Source organism: Coenobita brevimanus, chromosome 104 (genome assembly GCF_032717465.1).
Source record: "Coenobita brevimanus isolate Jiangsu-jjx chromosome 104, ASM3271746v2, whole genome shotgun sequence".
NCBI classification, from domain to species: domain Eukaryota; kingdom Metazoa; phylum Arthropoda; class Malacostraca; order Decapoda; family Coenobitidae; genus Coenobita; species Coenobita brevimanus.
The window spans coordinates 30,102,983-30,122,954 of record NC_137057.1 but is presented as its reverse complement, the minus strand read 5'-3'; the positions used below and the strand labels follow the sequence as shown (position 1 = coordinate 30,122,954).

General features: G+C 42.0%; 1 pseudogene; it reads right to left on the bottom strand.

Moving 5' to 3' along the window:
• The window catches only part of LOC145416065 (uncharacterized), a 120,970-nt pseudogene that overhangs the window by 41,840 nt on the left and 59,158 nt on the right, over positions 1-19,972 (bottom strand).

The window sequence follows — 19,972 nt, the reverse complement described above, 5'->3', positions numbered from 1 at the left end:
AGGCAGTCAGAAGGGGGGAAGTGATGGAGGAACAGCACTGGAATCGTCTAAGGTGGAATTGGAAGAGAAAGTCTGTGCGAAGAGATCTGCTTTATCAGTAGAAGAAATAGCTACAGAGCCATCAGAGTAGAAAAGAGGAGAGAGGGATGATGAGCTAAAGTTGTTAGAAAGGTTTTTGGCAGGTGTCAGAAGGAGCAGGAAGAATTCGAGTGGAGAGTTGAGAGCATTTAGTTCAGATGAAATTATTTTTAGCAGAGCAAAGAACAGACTTAGAACGATTCCGGGCAGAAACATAAAAAATATGTGATTCAGGGGTGGGTTGACTCCAGTACCTTTTGTAGGCCCTCTATTTGTTGTGGACAGCATTTGAGGAAGCGTGATTAAACCAAGGCTTTTTTGCAGTAGTCAAAGAATATGAGAAAGGAATGTATCCTTCCATGCCCAAAAGAATAACCTCCGTAATGCATATTGCACACTCATATAGCTCCTGATCATAGAAACAATAATCATTCCTGGGAAAATTAAAGAAGTACTGCCTGAGGGCCTCCCAATCAGCAGCTCCAAAGTGCCACAACCGACGTTTTTTTGGGGGGTCCATAGGCCGTACTGGAGCAATAGTAGAGGTCAAGGTAATAAGGTTGTGACTGGAGGGGCCCAGTGAAGAGGAAAGATTAACAGTGTAAGTGGAAGGATTAGTAGTATGGAAGAGGTCAAGTATGTTGGAACTCTCTCCAAGGCAGTCAGGGATATGAGCAGGATGATGTACAAGCTGCTCTAGGTCATTAAGGATAGAAAAGATGTAGGCTTGTTCACAAGGTGGATCGGTGAAAGGAGAGGAAAACCAAAGGTGGTGTTGAACATTGAAATCTCCTAGAATGGAGATTTCAGAGGAAGGAGAAAAAGATAGGATGTGTTATCATAAAAGTAAGATACTCGAAGAATTTTTCATAGTCAGTAGAATTAGGGGATAAGTAAACAGCACAGATATATTTAGTCAAAGAATCACAGGAAAGCCGAAGCCAGAGAGTAGAGAATTCAGAAGAATCAAGTTCAGGAACACGAGATCAAGATAAGTCCTTGCGTATATATACACAAGAGCCACCTTTGGCTTTGAAATGAGTATAGAGAAAGTAGGAGGAAACAGAGAAGGGTTTGCTATCAGTTGCCTCAGACAGCTGAGACTCAGGTAAGAAGAGAAGGTGAGGTTTAGAGGATGAGAGGTGGTGCTCAACAGAGAGAAAGTTAGAGGAAAAGCCGCGAATGTTGCAGAAATGAAGGAAAAATGAGTCAAACAGTGGTTCCAGGCATCTTGTTGAGTCGTCACCGGGAGATGGGCGGAAGGTGTGGTGTGAGTGTGTGAGGTGTATCAGTGTGTGTGATGTGGCAGTGTGTGGTGTAGCGGTGTGCCGTGTGGCAGTGGGTGGTGTGGCAATGTGTGGTATGATAGTGTGTGGTATGTCAGTGTGTGGTGAGGTGGTGTGTGATGTGGCAGTTTATAATGTACCAGTGTAATGGTATGCATTTTTATCCCACCGGTTGGTGGTACTGGTCAACTTACCCAATGATAATACAGGTGGTACTCGACTTAGTCTCCCCTCCTTGGTTAATAAAAAAAAAAGAAATTCACTTCAATAAAACAAAAGGGGGGAGGGGGTGGTATTTTGACTTAATATGGTAGATGATAATTGTTTAAGAAAATTTTGGTAGCGTTTGTAGTTTTTGGCCGAGCCTAGATTTAGTCAGTACCACAGGTGGTCGTCGTTCCCTCAGCGAAGGAATCTTGAATTGGAAAGGGGAGTGAATTAGGCATGAGGACTTAATTCCCTTGAGTAGGTACACCAAGAAAGAAAGATGATATATACTTTACTCTACTTTAATAACTTTATGTTGGTTTTCAAAAAAAGACATTTTTAATTACATGACCCTCTGTCATATGAAAGAAGATTGTACATTAAATCCATGGTTTGGGTGATCATTCCTCCACCATTGTCACCAGGCGAAAACAATTTGGTACATACAAGCGATTTCTGAGGTCATTGTACCTTACTTTCTTTTGTCAGCTATTCTTGGGCTCGACAATAGCCTCAAGACAGGGACCTTTTTACGAGCTTGGGTTGTCTTTTCAGGCTGGCATAGCCTCGAACCAATAAAAATAATTATTCGTGTTCTATTTCGTTCGTATAGTATACTCTCATCATGTAATTCTCTATAATCCACAAACACTATCAATTCGGGATTATTAATAGTACATAATCGTCATTACTACATAATCACCAAAAATGCATAATCGCTCGGGCTTGTGTAGCCTCGAGGAACAATTCAAAAATTGCATAATCACCAAGAATACATAATCACTCAGGCTTGTTTAGCCTCGAGGTACAATTCAAAATTACATTATTGCTCACAACCACTAAGTTCCCTTCCACACTCCTAATTTCCTAACATTAATTTAACCCGTCACGTCCCGAGGTTTTCCGCACCTCCGACATCCCCCAGTCCCGAAGTATTTTCGATTTTTTTTTTTTTGGCTAAAACCTTCGCTTATGGTGAGAAACATCGAAAATTCATAGAGAAATCGCTCACCTGAGGTTTAAAATACCCAATCCAGGTAGGAGTTCCTCCTTACCTGACTGGGTTTTCTAACATGCTGGCACCAAAGAAAACGAGTTCTATGGGAGGGTAACTATTTTATCCACTCATAAACGGTATTTATTTATTTACTTGGTATGAATGTATATGTAGTATGAGAGTATATTGGTTTTCAAGCAGTAATAAAGGCATTATAAGCATTGTTTCACTCACTAACTAATCACCATACCTGACATTTTTTTGCCACATTACCTGATCATAATTTCTGGCTGTTTCTTCTTCTAATGCTATGTAAACATTGTCCTCCACATTGTCATCGATTGGGGAATCACTCTGGCCCTGAATATCTTTACTAGCCAGGTCACTGGTAACAGGTGAATTGCTGAGACAATGGCGTGAGGGGGGGAGGGGGGAGGTTATGCGGTGTAAGGCATTGTCCCTGCTTGGCATCTTGTAGAGGAATAGAGTGTCCCGTGTATACATACGAAAAATCACACGCGAAAATTGGAAATTATGCAAATTAGGGACCTTGCAATTGCACGATGTACTGGTACGTCGCCGGGACTGGCAAATGCAAATCGTTGCAACATACCCATATGTCGACGGGACGGGGCGGGTTAAGAGAAAGAAAACGGTTAATGGATTTAAATTTCGCCTTTCCGTTACCAGATCACATCACTTTTAAATTTCCATTTCTTATTTACAAAAAAAAGTTCACTTGATAGATCAATGATACTATTTCAATTACATTTGGTTTATAAAATAATTCATGGGTAGTGTAAGTGTGTATGCAGACTAGGCTATGGACAATACCACGGGAAGGCCTCGTACTCACACTGACATCGCCGGTGTCTGGGGACTGAACCAACGTCCATTATACACGACGTCTGGGCAGTGAGTGTACGTTAAGCTTTCAATAATATTACTTCATATGGTCCATGCCAAGTAAGGATTAAACAAAGAAAAAAGGGGGGGGGGAAAGGAGATATGTGGACAGCTCACCTGAACCAACGTCCATTATACACAACGTCTGGGCAGCGAATGGCCTCCCCGAGCAAGCCAGAGACGCCACTGCTAGATCAAATGAGTTGGTGTTTTTTAAATATGGTGGGTTTCAATTCTCTTCACAATTTATTTAGCGGTGTACCCATGACGCCAGGACTTTTGATTGGATTGGGGAAAATTTGGGATTCAATCCTTACTTAATTTAGATACTGATTTTACCACTATCCCGCCTTGAATTTTGGGGCAGCTTATGCCATCTAGTGACGGCTAAGGTAAGCGGGACTATTAAATCCTCACAAATGACATTATTTAGGCCTTTTTGACTGTTAACCTCATATATTTGGGTTCTAGCAGCTTCATTAGTAAACATTTCACAACTAGGATACGGAAAGAATTGTATACTCATCATTATTCTGTTTAAGGTTTAAACTCGGCGCCCAATAACGACGCACAAAGGATGAGAAAAGCTGCGCACATCTGTTATTCATTATTCGACCAGACAGAGGAATTCCCGTAGCTCAACATCCACAATTACATCACCCAATGGATAGATACAGAGATACATACATATAAAAATAAAGTTAACCCTACATTAATCATTAACATATGAATTACTACTTAGGATAGGAATTTATAGACTAGTATTCAGGTTCCATCCTATCTAACTTAAAAATTACAGTACCCCTAAACACATACATGAATATTAAATTTGTGGCACTACACCAGCTTGGGGTGTAGCTGTATGGGGTGTGGCAGTGTGTAATGTGGTGGTGTGGGGTGTGGCAAATGTGATATTGGAGTGTGAGATATTGCAGTAAGATTTGGCAGTCTAAGGTATTGCAGTGTGAGGTATTGCAGTGTGAGGTGTGGCAGTGTGAGATGTTGCCGTGAAATACGAGTATGGCAGTGTGATATTGCAGTGTGAGGTGGGCAGTGTGATGTAATGCAGTGTGTAGTGTGACAATCAATGTATAGTTTCGCAGTTAGAAAAATTATAATGTCTATTCTATTAAGACTCCATGTAACAAAAGTGTGAGGTTGGGCAGTGTGAGGTGTGGCAGTGTGATGTAATTCAGTGCGTAGTGTGACAATGTATAGTTTCGCAGTTAGAAAAATTATAATGTCTATTCCATTCAGATTCCATATAACAAAAGAGTGAGGTTGAGCAATGTGAGGTGTGACAGTGTGAGGAGGGATAGTGTGAGTTGTGGCAATCTGTGGTGTGGCTGTGTGAGTTATGGCAGTGAGAGGTGTGGCAGTGTGAGGTGCAATTGCATGTGTGAAATGAGACGGAGATGTAGCATTGTGAAGTGTAATAGTGTGAGGTGTGGTAGTGCTGGGTGTGGTAGTGAGGTGTGACAGTGTAAGCTCCTGTTGACTGACATGATACAGGGCATGGTGTGGTAGTGTTAAGTGTGGCTGTGTGTGTTGTGTCAGTTTGGTGACGTGAGGTGTGGTAGTTTGATGTGGCAGTGCTTGGTGTGGTAGTCTGAGATATGGTAGTGAGAGGAGTGATCGTGCGAGAAGTGGTAATTTAAGGTGTGGTAGTTAGAGGTAGCAGTTTAATGGAGAAAATGAGGTAACGTGGTGTGTGGTGTTGCAGCATGTGGTGTGGCAGTGTGTGGTGCGGCAATATGTGGTGTGGCAGAACGAGTTTGAGGTAACGTGGTGTGTGATGTGGCAGTTTGAGATACGACTATGACGTGTAGTATGAGGTATGTGGTAATGAGGTTTTGCAGAGTAAGTTATGTCAAATTGAGGTGTGACAATGTGAAGTTTGATTGTGTGAAGTGTGAACGATGTGTCGGTATGATGTAAAAGTGAAGTGTATCAGTATCTTCTACTGTTCAGTAACTTTTTAATGCCCTCTACATAGACCGATATGATGGCTCTTAAAACGTGCTTAGAGCTTTATTCTGTTACTGCACAGTCGTAAGTTCTAATTGTGTGCCTGTCGGGGTTAAGACTGGTTCAACAGTGATGTAAGAGCATCAGATCGTCAATCATATGAAGCTGCACCTGTGAATATCATAATAAAATAGAGCCAATTTCCATATACATTTTGCTGACACATACAAATAATCGTCGTGGGAGTTGCATGACAGCACGCTTCTCACGTTTTACTGTGATAACAGTGAAGACGGAATGTTTATTATCTTCCATGGCCCTCCTGTTGTTACCCACTAGTTGCGAAGGGTTTGCTTTGCGAAGAGCTTGTCTATAAAGGTACAAGATATATTCCTTTCATTACGAAGTTATTACTGAGTGCTTTTAGGACCCGAGAAGTTATATATTATTTATCCTCAATAATTCCTTGGTTACCAGAGATCCTTTCTGAGTTCAGTGAAATGTTTTGGTGGTAGCAAGAATAAGTATTAATGCAGAAACTCTCACTTTTAAACACGTGCAATGTATCGTTTAATGACCCTGTATACTTGGAGGTGTTCGTTTAAGAGGCTTTGAACTAGTGGGGTACGATACACCTTTCATTTACCTCAAAAATTAGTGTAGGTCCTTTACAAAATAAATACCACCGGTAGGTGTGGCAAGAACTAAGCTAAACTAAAATAACACTGTATCAGAAAGGTCAGTGACTTCTATCTCACCTTTCAATAGGTGCATCGTACCATGCAACGGCTTTGTGCAAGTAGAAGTGCACGTGTAGGTCCCAGAATCGGAGGGTGTGGCGAGGGATCGAGCCAGGTATAGTCACATTGTTATTAGTGACTTGGAAATCGTTGGCTTTTCGGGTGAGAACGGGCTGGCCTCCTCTATCTCAGGAGAGGAAGGTTGAATGTGGACATCCCTGAACTTGGCATACCACTTCCAGGCGACTCCCAGACTCCACGTACACCTCTCTCCTCAGTTCTACTGATGTTACGGCCTCTGGTGATGGAGAAGTAGCTGTTTCAAAGGATACTTGAAGGACGGAAACAGCAGCAAAGAAATAAACTGAAATGGTTTAATAGTGGACAGCCCTAATCTTCACATTACTTCCAAGCGACTCCCAGACTGTACGTATATCTCTCTCATCTGGGTTCTACTGTTGCTACGGCCTCTGTTGTTGGGAAAACAGTAGCTGCATCAGTGGATAGTTGAAGGATGGAATTGATTAAACATTGATTTACAAAAGATGGACATCGATGGACTTGGCATAACACCTCTAGACAGCTCCCAGATTGCACGTACATCCCCCTCCTCGATTCTACTATTGTCACAGGTTTTGTTATTAGGAAAAAAAATCATATGTGCAAAATGGTAATTGAGGTGATTATGAAAATTCGAAGATACCGCAGTGTATTAGACCTATAAGGACAGTTGGAGAGCAGCATCAGGGCCAGTACGGAAGAATGTAAGAGAACATCTGTGGACTAAATATACAAAGTAATGAAAATCTGATGTCTGGAAGAAGAAAAAATTATGGACAGAAGCAGTGAGCGGGTAAAAGATTTAATTTCCCACCACTGGATCAATAAAATATATCTATATAATTCTATTTATCAATCTATCTATCTATCTATCTATCTATACATACATACATATATATAAATATATACTGGGTATGTATCTATATATATCTATATCTATCTGTCTATCTTTCTATCTATATATCCATCCATCCATCCATCATCCAAGCCTACATTGCCCCATGAGGAGGGTAGGGGCCCTGGGCTAGGCAGTTAGTCCCGACATTAAAGATGAGAGTGATCAGCCTCACTCATCTCTGAGTGGCATTACATGAGCAATCAACCCCAACCACCCCTTGGATATAAATCTTCACCTGCTCAATCCTATTGGAGCGCAATAATTACCCACTAAACCACCAGGCGCCAAAATTAGGTTACATGGTTACCACCCAGCGTAGTAAATGGTTTCTTCGTGTACGGGAAACCATTTGGCTTGTCACTCAGTGTAGAGTCACCCACAGGAAGAAGGAAGAGGAAAGAATGAAGGAACGAAAGACAGAAGAGGGTGTGTAAAGTTAAGCCCCTGTCACACATACGCGACTCAAAGGCCGACCGCGGCGAGACTCAAGGTCGTGTCCTCGTTGGCTCCCACGCCTCCCGACTGGCTCCGAATCTGCTCTGCTCATGACTGCCTAACGACCGCGTCAGGACTGCTGCACGACCTGTCATGACGTCCTCACGAACTCGACATGATCACGAGGTGACCGAGAGGAGACAGAGCTACGAGTCTTCAAATTTGAAATTTAACGAATTTTTGTCAGCCACGACAGTGATACGACCGCCCACGAACACAAGACGACTGTGTGACGCATTTGGGGAATGCACCCCAACTCCCCCACAACACCCCCACGTCCCCCCACGACCGACCCACGGGACAGGGTACCACATCTAGATCACCAATGACATCCAGTGAGGGGCAGGGCATCACACCCAGACCACCAGTGACACCCAGCGTAGGGCGGGGCATCACACCTGAACCACCAATGACACCCAGTGTGGGGCGGGGCATCACACCTAGGCCACCAATGATACCCAGCACATCACCATGGACCTCTCCTGTGTCTAGCCAGTTGATGAGGTACACGCATTCATAACGGATTTTTTGTCAGCGATAGCATCACGACATGCAGTGACCGTATCACGACGCATCCAATTGAGCTAAGACCGACATACAACACTCCTGACTACGATGCAACTGTGGCCCGACTTTTGACAAGTCGTGAGGCTCGAGGGGTCGTCCAAGAGGCTCACGACCGCCCTCCAGAGTCCGGGCTTTGTCGGAGAATCAAGGGAGGACCGATGACAAAGGCCGTTACAACTTTGAGTTGCACCGTGGTCGGGCCTTGAGTTGCATATGTGTGACAGGAGCTTTACCCGTAGGCAGAAGGACAAGGAAAGAATGAAGGAAAGAAAGAGAAGAGGATGGAAGGAAAGAAGTATGGAGGAGAGGAAAGGGCAGACATCGGACAGCAGCACTACATTGAGTGAGTGGATGGTGGGCATATCTATATATATATATATATATATATATATATATATATATATATATATATATATATATATATATGTATATATATATATATATGGAGCCTCTGTGGTACAGTGGCAGAGTGTGCGTTTCGCATGCTGGTGAGCGCGGGTTCGCCTCCCACCAGAGTTGTAAAAACTTTGGGAAGCGTTCACCAAGCCACTTGCTACTTTGGCGGACACAAGGGGTGCTGTGGTTGAACCAGTGTCGCATACCAGTATGCTTGCACCCAATCGGCTTAGGGCGGGCCGATTACATTTGGTTCACAGACTACACACACATCCAAAGCCACTACAACACTACAATCACAGTCACAAGCACTTCTCACCCTACATACAGTCTCTACCAGCCAGCCTAAGCCACTACATAGAGATACATTGACTGTATCGTCCCTGCTTCTGTAGGGATAGGCCGGTCCTGCAGTGGACCTCATCGACTGATGATTATATACAGTATATATATATATATATATATATATATATATAATCGTACCCATCTCTGCGTGGCTGTTCTGTTGTTACTATAGGTAACTGAAGGACATAAAAGTCGCTCTGGCCTCTATTCATGGCAATAATATTAATAAATAAGAACTTAGATGTAAAATTGCGTGGCAGCAACCACTTCTTAGAGGAATATTTGAAAGATCCAATACAGCGGTGGGCTAGAAAGCGAGTGAAGGTTAGTAACACCATCAATAGGAGCGACGTTTCTGAAGTTCAAAAGCAGTATTCCAGGGCAAAATTCAAGAGCAGTGTCAACGTTTAGAAAGAGGAATGCATAAACCATGACTGAGAAGACTGAAAATAGCATCAATAGTTAAAAATGAAATTTAATACAAAAACAACGACCTGAAAAAGATGGGTGAAGGGCGTCAGCACTGGTCTGAAAAAAGACTGAGCAAAACACACCAGTGTTTTAAAAACAGCAGCTAATGCAGAGGCATCGGCTTCGAAAATGAATGAATTATATGCATATAATTTCCGGAAAGAGTGATCAAGAAAATGTAATCAGTGTTAGTTGTCAGTTATCATACACATTCAGCTTTAACAATGTCTTCCTATTAAATCAACATTTTTTCTAAACAGAAATTTCTCTGTGAAACTAAAGTGTGTTTGCATCGTGATTATTAATTCATACGGTAATTTTTTCAGTATTTTTAATATGCTATAGAGAAGGTAGTTCAGCTTCTGCATTGGCAGATCATTATATCATAATTTTCCTAATTACTAGAGCTTGCCGACTATAAATTGAAATTAAGTCAATTTGATGGCAAGTTGTACCATAATTTTTCTTAAGACACAGTGTTAGAAATATAAAGTAGTCAGTTACTACAAGATTTAAAATGTATCAGCCCTTTTTGTCCTCCAGATAATTTTTCATCTGTTATATAGTTACCAGAGTGGTAGGGTGGTAGGGTGGTGGCGCCCATCATCCATCTTGATGTAGTGCTGCCTACTTCTTCCTTATCCTTTATCATTCTTTTTCTGTCCTTGCCCTCCTCTCTTCCTATTTCTCCCATCTTTCTTGTCACTTCTTATTGCTTTTCTTTCCTTTACAGGTGGCTTTACATTAAGTGACAAGCCAAATGGTTTCCTGTAAACCAAGAAACCATTTACAACACTGGGTGGTAACCTTATAGCCAAACCATACGTGCTCCCTACGTGTCAACAATTTGGTTGGTGAAGGGTTAGTGCCCCTCTCCGTAAAACAAATAACTCAAAGTCAAATGGCCACCCCTTACGGGATTATGGCGTCTGGCAATAGATAGATAGATAGATGACTAGTAATTTTCTGTACCAAATATTTTTTTTTTTTGAAGAGTATAGTCAGGTTCCATAATGTTTGTTTAGAACATTGACATTTACCATAAAGCAAACATCCGTCTTTTATTAGTAAAGACTTTAGTTCCGTTCATAGCAAGGACCAAGTTTTTGCCTATTACAAATTTTCATCTATTTAAAAAAAGTTAACACCCACAATCTATTACTGTACACTCTCACCATAAAGTATCTGAACGCTGTAAGCTCCAGGCATTTTGAAATGTGCGATCGAAAAACTCAAAGCAGCTCTTCTCGTGTATACCTCTGTCAGTAATATTACGTCATACACCAGTTCACCATATACCAGTGGAATGGCTTCATAGTGAGTCATTCAAAATCAGGCATGCCAACCATTTCAAGATGACACGTTAATTTCTGTTTATTTTCATACCCATCGTGCCCTTATGTTCAGGTACGACATTATTTTGGTGAGACTGTTTCAACATTTTTTCTGAACAAATTTCGAACTCTGTCCATAAATTTATCTACTGGGAGAAGAGCAGGACTCTGTTATGTATGTCTGCTGTATTAATTTTATCCACAACAAATTCTTATCTAATATAAAAGCTAACAACGTTTCAGCCACAGTAATAATTTAATTTTCTGTTATAATGATTTATACTACCATCTATCTATCTATCTATAGCCCGACGCACTAATCCCGCAAAGTGTGGCCGCAGACAAAACGCCTCCAAGTCGCTCTGTTACCCACCATTTGACTACCCTCCCCCCATCTCACTCCCCCCGCCCTCATATACCTCTCAACTCCATCCCTCCACCTCATCCTCGGTCTACCCCTCCCTTCCCTCCCTCCACCTCACCTACATACACCGTCTTAGTCAGTCTTTCATTCTCCATTCTCTCCACATGTCAAAACCACCTCAGTGTATTTCTCCTAATCTTCTCAACCACATCCACATCCACCCCACAACGTTCCTTCACTTCTTCATTCGTCAGCCTGTCCCTCCATGTCACTCCACATGCTCCTCCCAAGTAACTCATTTTCACTGCTCTCACTCTAGACTTGTTCCCCTCTTGCAAGGTCCACGCCTCGCTTCCATACGTAAGGGTAGGGAACACAATACAATCATGCAGTGACTTCTTAACTTCCATACTCAACTCCCTATTTCTCATCACTGCTTTCAGTGAACCAACAACCTTCCTTTCCTGTTGTACCCTTTCACGCACTTCATCCCCCAACGTTCCATCCTTACTCATCACACTACCCAAGTACTTGAATGCACTCACATTCTCCATATCCTCACCATCCAACCTCACTGTACATTCTGTGACTTCATTCCTCTCAAACACTATTACTTTACTCTTGTTTACATTAACTTTCAGATTCCTCTTCCTACACACTGTCCCAAATTCATTCACCAAACCCTACAACTCCCATTCATCTTCACTTGACAATACTGTATCATCAGCAAACAGCAACACCGGAAGCTTCCACATCTCACCCTCATTTATTAGAGCCACCCCCACATCCACTATCCTACCTTGCACCTACTTTACCACCCCATCCATGTATATATTAAACAGCCATGGAGACATCACAGAACCCTGTTTCAGTCCCACATTGAGACCAAAGAACTCACTCAGATCACCATCCACTCGCACCGTAACCATAGCTCCCTCGTACATACTCTTCACAGCACTCAACAAATTCCCCTCCACTTCATAATTATATTCTTAATACCTTCCACATACCTTGCCTATCTATTCTGTCATAAGCTTTCTCCAAGTCCATGAAGGCAGCATGCACTTTCTTTCTTTTCTCTAGATACTTCTCCACTAAACATCTTAGAACAAATATCTGATCTACACACCCTTTTCCCCTCCTAAATCCCCCTTGTTCTTCTCCAACTAGCTCCTCTGTCATATGCCTAACTCTGTCAATGAGTATTCTACCATATATTTTTCCAGTCACACTAAGAAGGCAAATACCCCTATGGTTACCACATACTTCTCTCTCCCCTTTTCCTTTGTATAAAGGAACAATTATACCTGATTTCCAGTCCTCTGGAACCCTTCCTTCTTCCCAAGCCAATCTACACAACTTCCATATCCACTCCACAACAATCTCACCCCCATACCTCAGCATTTCACCACGCACTCCATCATTTCCTGGGGCCATTCCCATCTTGATCTTCATTGCTTCCACTACTTCTACCCTATTGATCTCTTCCTCCCTCCACTCATCTCTTCTCCTCCCAGCCATTCCCCAACCACTTATACTCGCAGTGCTTTCACTCTCTACATTCAACAAGTCCACAAAGTGCTCCTTCCATCTCCTCAATTTCTCTCTCTTCTCCACCAATAATCTATTATTCCTATCTATCACTCCATTATTATTTACCTTTTCACACTGCCTTACTTTCTTTACCTTCTTCCAAAACAATTTCTTACTCTCCCTCCATTTCACACTCAGATTCTTCCCAAATTCTTCATCCATTTTCTTCTTACTCTCCTTCACCAGTCTCTTCACCTCCCTTCTCCTGCTCACATATACTTCTCTCTTCTCTCTCTCATCTTCTCCCCTACCTCTACTCGCTATCCATTCACTATATGCCTTCTTCTTTTGTTCCACAGCTCGTTTGACCTCATCATTCCACCATGCTGTCCCTTGCACACCCTTGCATCTCCTCCTCACTCCACAAACCACCTCACACGCTGCGCCTATCTCTTCTGTGAATATCTTACATACGTCTTCCACCCCTTCCATCTGCTCTAACTCATACCTTCCCAATCTTTCTTCCACTATGCTCTTATACTCTGCCATTTTCTCACTATCTTGCAGCTTCGCCACTCTTCTCACAGGAGCTATACCATATCTATTTATAATGTCTCCATAACCCTTAACTCAAATTCCCATCTGTTATAAAAGTAGGGCATGTTACGTTCATGACTTGTTGAATAACCTAAACCAAATGATGATAAACAGGTGTCATTTATTTGTAGTTCTGCTGTAAACTTTAATCTTGCAATAATAAATTTTCGACACTGCTTAGTAATAATAGCGGTAAGCGTGTCACACAAATTTACATCTGTTATTTTTCTTGTTATAAATTTTCCTCCAGTAGAAAAATCAGTTTTCTCGATGTCTAAGAATAATATGAACCTTTCCCCTCAATACCAATTCCCTCAACACAATTTCCATCTATTATAAAACCAGACTATGTGACTGGCGGCACTGGTTGCATTATGGCCTTGAACCTGGGTTAACGCGTACGACCAAATTTGGTGCCTGGGATCGAAGCAGAGGTTGTTATCGCCAGTGTCTAGCAACATATATTTCCCAGAGAAAACTTGTCCTCATTTGTAAGAAAAAAAAATCAACGTCTTGAGTATCATTTATAATACTGTACCACCATGATCTCAACATCAGATGCCACTGACTAAAAGAGCAGAATCATAATTTTTCTCCCCATGAATATCCAAAAGTATCACAAAAAATAATTATAAATTAATTAATAAAATAGGAATGTCAAATTCTACATTGCCTACAAATAACATAAACATTTCCTTCAACACCATTTCCCATCGATTATAAATGCATGGTGTGTTAAGGCAAGTTTCGACATCGGATAGTAAAATGAGTAGCTTGTTTACTTGCATTTTTTTTCTTATAATGGATTTTAATCATTATTTTTTTAAATGTTTCCGCAATATCTAATTACAGTATGAAGTTTTTACCTCAATACAAATTTCCATCTGCTAGAAAGGCAATGGTGCGTTACTCCCATGCTATTATTATAGCTTTTTTTTTTTGTTATGGAAAACATCAACATCTATACTAACATTAAATTATATTATCAGCATTTTCTCAGTACAAAATCTCATCTATCCTAAGGTTGCATAATTTTTTTTATGATGAACATTCTTCTGCTCAACAGTGGACAGACAGATAAAGATAAAGCCAGTTTCCACCGTGCCCAGCTATAATAACGTTTCCCTTAACACAAATTTCCATCCATTATAAAACCAGACTGGTAGCTCTGGTTGCATTATGGCCTCGAGCCTGGTCTAACACTAATTACCTCGTTTGGTGCCCGGGGTCGAGGCAATAATAGTAACATTACAGAGGCCATGGCTCACCGGGTAATAGAGCGATGCGCAATTTGCAAAACACACACACACACACACACACACACACACACACACATAAGCCCCTCGGTGTGTGCTATTGTGTAGTGATTAGAGACTGAATTCTATCACGAGAATGGTATATTTGTTGTTGTTGTTGCTGTTATTATTATCATTATTATTATTATTATTATTATTATTATTACTATTATTATTATTATTATTATTATTATTATTATTATTATTATTATTACTATTATTATTATAACTGTAATGCTAGGTGTTTTAGGGTCGGCTTCCCGTTCCTCTAACGCCTAGTGTGTAGCTGGATTCTCTTTTCTAGACTGAAGCTTACACAAATAAGAGAGAGGCAGGACACAAAACCTCAAGGCAACAACCTTACACGTGTATTGCTAAATTCTACAGTGGAAGGGGTAGATGTCACAAGAGTAATTATACTGAACAATTGTAATCCTTAGGCCTAGATTATGGGTGTTAGTATCACGGGGGATACTGCCTGGGACAAGATTGGGTAAAGTGAATAGCACTATAATCAGGGGTAAAGTGAATAGCACTATAATCAGGAGTCTTAGGACAGTGAGGCCAAACGCTATTACTTGGGGAAGTCTAGGTTTTGTCTATCGGGTGGAGTTCGTGGCACTGTTTTCACTGTTGGCAGTGTAACTGGTTTGTCCGTCGTGTCGTTAATTATTGTTCTTACACTGGGGCCTCCGTATGATCTTAACGTGAGGCTATATCACTATATGGTAGCATGTTCACTACATAGATTCCACTGCCCAGCCATATTCACTGTCTCACTGTTATCTTATTTATTCCACCTTTCATTTAATACTACTGATGCTTTTCTCATTGACTTCCCATATTCTGATAATTCACTGTTTTGCCCTTACTTCACTATATCACTGACACTGTGCTTTCACTGCCTCTCACTTTCGGGACTGGGCGTAATGACGGTCAGGTACAAGGGCTGCGGGAACGACTGAGCCTGACTACTGACGGGGCTGAGTTCCGCCAGGGGTCTCCGTATTCAGGGGCCACGAGATCACCTGTAGGGGCGTCCTCTCTCATCCGGGCTGGTGATGGCTAAGGGTCCCGCATTCTCGGGGCTTGGCGAGAGAGTCTGGCCCCCTGGGCTGGGGCAGAACAGCTGCCTGAACCTCTTGCTCAGGCTCCTGATGGAGGACGAGGGTCTCCGGCTTCGGGGTGTAGGGATGTCCCGCCCGGGGGTCCTGGGGGCGGTCTGGAGGTCCCGTGGGCTGCGGTCTCCAGTGGTCGGGGACGCCGTCAGGAGGGGGCTGCGGCATCAGCCAACGTTGGGGTCCGTCAAGCGAGTCCTCTCAGGAACTGGTTGTAGTGAGAAGAGCCCGGTGGTGGTCACAGAGCCTCTCCAGCAGTCCTCCAGGCTGAGGTCTCCCTCTGGATCGTAGTCTCGTGGGTAGGAGTCAGCATCTGATGGAGGAGTGGCTACCGGCTGTTTCCTGCTGTAGGGCCTGGCTACTGGCCGTGGCCATCTAGGGATGTGACTACTGGCCGTCGCTAAGGACTGGCTACTGGCTGTGGCCTGGGGGAGGGAGAGGCTACAGGCCGACTAGAGGTCACCTTCGGAGTGGCTACCGGCCGTCTCCTGCAGGAGGATCAAGTGGCTACAGGCCATCTCTGTTAGGCCACCTTCAGAGCGGCTACTGGCCATCTCCTGATGAAGGCGGGAGCAGCTACCGGCCGTCTCCTTATTACCTCCAGAGTGGCTACTGGCCGTCTCCTGTAGGAGGGTCAAGTGGCTACAGGCCGTCTCTTTAAGGACGCCTTAAGAGCAGCTTCTGGCCATCTCCTTATTACCTCAAAAGCGGCTGCAGGCCGTCTCCTGTAGGAGGGTTGAGCGGCTACCGGCCGTCTAATGGGTGCTGACTGGAGCTAGAGTAATACCCCCACCCCTTTGGTTGTTGATGGTCGGCTCGCCCGCAAGGTAGCTGTGGTTTCCTGCTATGGTGGCGGCAGGCGAGTTCCGGGTCATAGGGGCACGTGGCCCGGGCGGACTTATGTCCCTGTCTCCCGGAGTCAAGTCGCGCTCTATTCATCCCTCCGTCGGCTCCTTCTGGGGGTGTTGGGCTGTCCTCCGTAAGACTATTCAGCATTTTAATAACCTCCCACATCCTTGTGGGAAGTTTTCTTGTTTTAGATTTATTGGTATTACTGTAGGGAAGGTCTAAATCACTGCCATTCGCATACTGTTTGAGCTACAGCATTCATTCTTTGTCATCTTATAATACTACTTGACTGCTTCACCTCCTGATACAACTACCGGAACCTGAATAGGATCCGAAAAAAATTGACCCTAAATCTGAAGAACCACTTACAGTAAGTTTGAGGGTTGAAATTTTTATGGCATATACCTGGGAAATGGCCAGAATGCAGTTCTTAATATAGTCCAGACTGGATCATTATTCTCCGAGATCGCAAATGGTCCAAAATTTTGGACTACTTCTGACGACGAAGAAGTCACCTGAGTTTACATGAAGAACAAGAGCAGTCCGAGACTGCAAACCTCCGCCAAGGCAGAATGTGTGGCAGATCTTATGGAAATGGTATCTTGTAATTTTTGTGCAAGCATTGTAGACATAATTTATCCAGTTCGAAGCAAAAACGTTGAAACTGCCACTATCCTTAAGAAATTCCTGGATCTGGATGATGATCCGGATCACCACCGAAATCTAAAGGATTGTTCCTTGGGTCATACCCTATCCCTCCAAAAAACTTCAGCAAAATCTTTTCATATTTTTTTGAGTAACCCTGCTAACAAACAAACGGACAAACAAAGAAACCAACGCCGGCAGAAACATGACTTTCTCAGCGGAGGTAATAAAGCTAGAACTACCAACCTTGATAGGCGTACCCTATAGACTGTGTTGACCTATTCGTATTTTGACATGAACAGGATAGGTTACCTTAGCCTCAAGGTCCCTTATAGCTCGGCTTCTAGTAGGCAATGGCTGTGGGAAGTTTTTTTTTTTTTTTAATGAAAATTGTCCTTGGACTATTATATGGTGTTCTAGTTGTATTATTATTATTATTATTATTATTATTATCACTATTTTTATTATTTTTGTTATTATTATTATTATTATTATTATTATTATTACTATTATCATAATTATTTTTATTATTATTTCTGTGTGCATATCTGTCTGTTGAGTTTGATTAGGGAATTAACTCTCTCTCTCTCTCTCTCTCTCTCTCTCTCTCTCTCAGGTTTAGAATTCAGAGGTAACTGGAGCTGCAAAAAAAAGAAGATAAACTATAAAAAAAAATCAGTTACCTTGCATTGTCCAGTGACAAAATAAAGGAGAAAAGAAAAGAAAAAAGGTCCTTAGGCTGAAAATGCTATGAATCAGTAAAAAAAAAAAAGAAAACTAGTTCAGATGTCAATTATCACCATCGAATGATGCTGATAGGGATGTGTAAAACTGAAAATAGTTGTCGATATGGGAATAAATGAAATATCTATATCTATATCTATCTATCTATCTATTTATCTATATCTATATCTATATCAATATCTATCTATCTATCTATACAGTATATATATATATATATACAAAATCGGCTCCAGTTAAAAAAAAAATCAGTTCCCTTGCATCATGCAGTGATAGAAAAAAAAAGAAAAAAAAAAAAGAACCTTCCTCTTCTTGAAAAGGTTAAGATCTGGTGACTAAAAAAAAGCTATACTCGTCCCAGAATGTTGTTTATCTTGGACAATGAGGTTGACGGTCCTCGTGATTGGTGACTAGGGGGTCGGTGGAGACCTGACATAGGAGTACAGGTATATTATAAGACCCCGCATCGCGCTTCCTGACGTGATGTACCTTCAGGATCCACTGTTCCCCTCCAGCAGGACTGACACAGACGAACCTTGTATCCGACGTGTACGTAACGGATTTCGTGGTTAGAAGTCGAGTATCCCTCCCTCTCACCCATGACAACTGGAGGATAGAAATTTGTGGTGGTTGACTGGGTTAGGTTAGTGATTTAGTAGGTATTGAATATTCTCTCTCTCTCTCTCTCTCTCTCTCTCTCTCTCTCTCTCTCTCTCTCTCTCTCTCTCTCTCTCTCTCTCTCTCTCTCTTACACACACACACACACACACACACACACATATTCACTAACACATGCACGCGTGCAAGCGCGACTAATTTTATTCCGTTTCCAGAGAACCTTTAGGACTGAAAGGGTTACAAACACCATTAACCCATTCATTTCGACAGCACTTCACTCTTGACTCTCCATATTGCCAGGCAATATTCCTCTGTTTATAAAGGACTTCTGAAGTGAAGTGGTTGAACTGTCCAATGTGTTTTAATAGAGTGGCCCACTACAGACCTACTAACTTATCACTTACCTACTGACAGCTTTCCATTTGAGTCCAGGAATTACTATACTCACAGTGCGAGGACGAGATGGAGGGTTGGGGTGAAGAGGTGTACTTGTATGAGAGACGGAGGTGTGAATTAGAGAGAGAGTAGCGTGATGGCAGAGGACAGGGTTAAAAGGAGCCTACCTTTCCAGGATTAAGACGTCTGGCTATAGAGATATATGGACATCTCGAATCATAGAGTATATAGCTTTTCTGTCTATCTTAGTTCTTGTTGTCATCCGATTATTTAATTAAGTTTGTGGAGAACAGTTTGGGCTCACAGTTATCTTTATAACTTCAAAATTACCCAACGAATTCCCTTTTTTTATTACTCGTGTACGGTACCTCACCTTTTTACAGTTAACTGCAACCAATTACCTTCACTCCTAGACCATTTCCCGAAATTCTACCTTTTTTCAGTTAAATTCAGGCAGTTTCATTTAATTCTATCTCATTTCCCAGAATAACAGCTTTTTTTCAATTATGCTCATCAGGGCCAAGTAACTGTATCGCATTTCACATTCTTCGATTAAGTTCAGGCATTTTTCCATTAATTTTATCTTATTTCATATTATTGCTTTTTTTTTCGATTAAATTTGAGAGGTTTTAATCAATTCTGGTCCACTTCTTCATTACGTATTCATTTTCCTCCACACCTTTCCAATACCTGCAGTACCTATTACTTATGAATTCCTCCCTATATCACACTAACTCCACCTGCCTATGTATCCTTGTCTGTGTGCCTCTTAATGGCATTTATAACACCCTCTAGTACCTGTAGTTATGTTGATTGTAAATACCTCAGGGGAACCACTCTCAGCTCACCGTGTAGTTATGTACAGTCACTCGTTAAAGTTCGTGTGGATCCGTGGGTATGTGGGCTTGTGCAATCCCCACCCTTTTCTGGACGGCGAGTCTGTATAAAGACGTGACAACACACACACCCATACAAACGACAGAACTGTGACGTTGATGTAATAAAATATGAAAGGATTATGTCTGTCAATCGTTTAGTATTAGTAGCCATAATCAGTTACAGATTCAG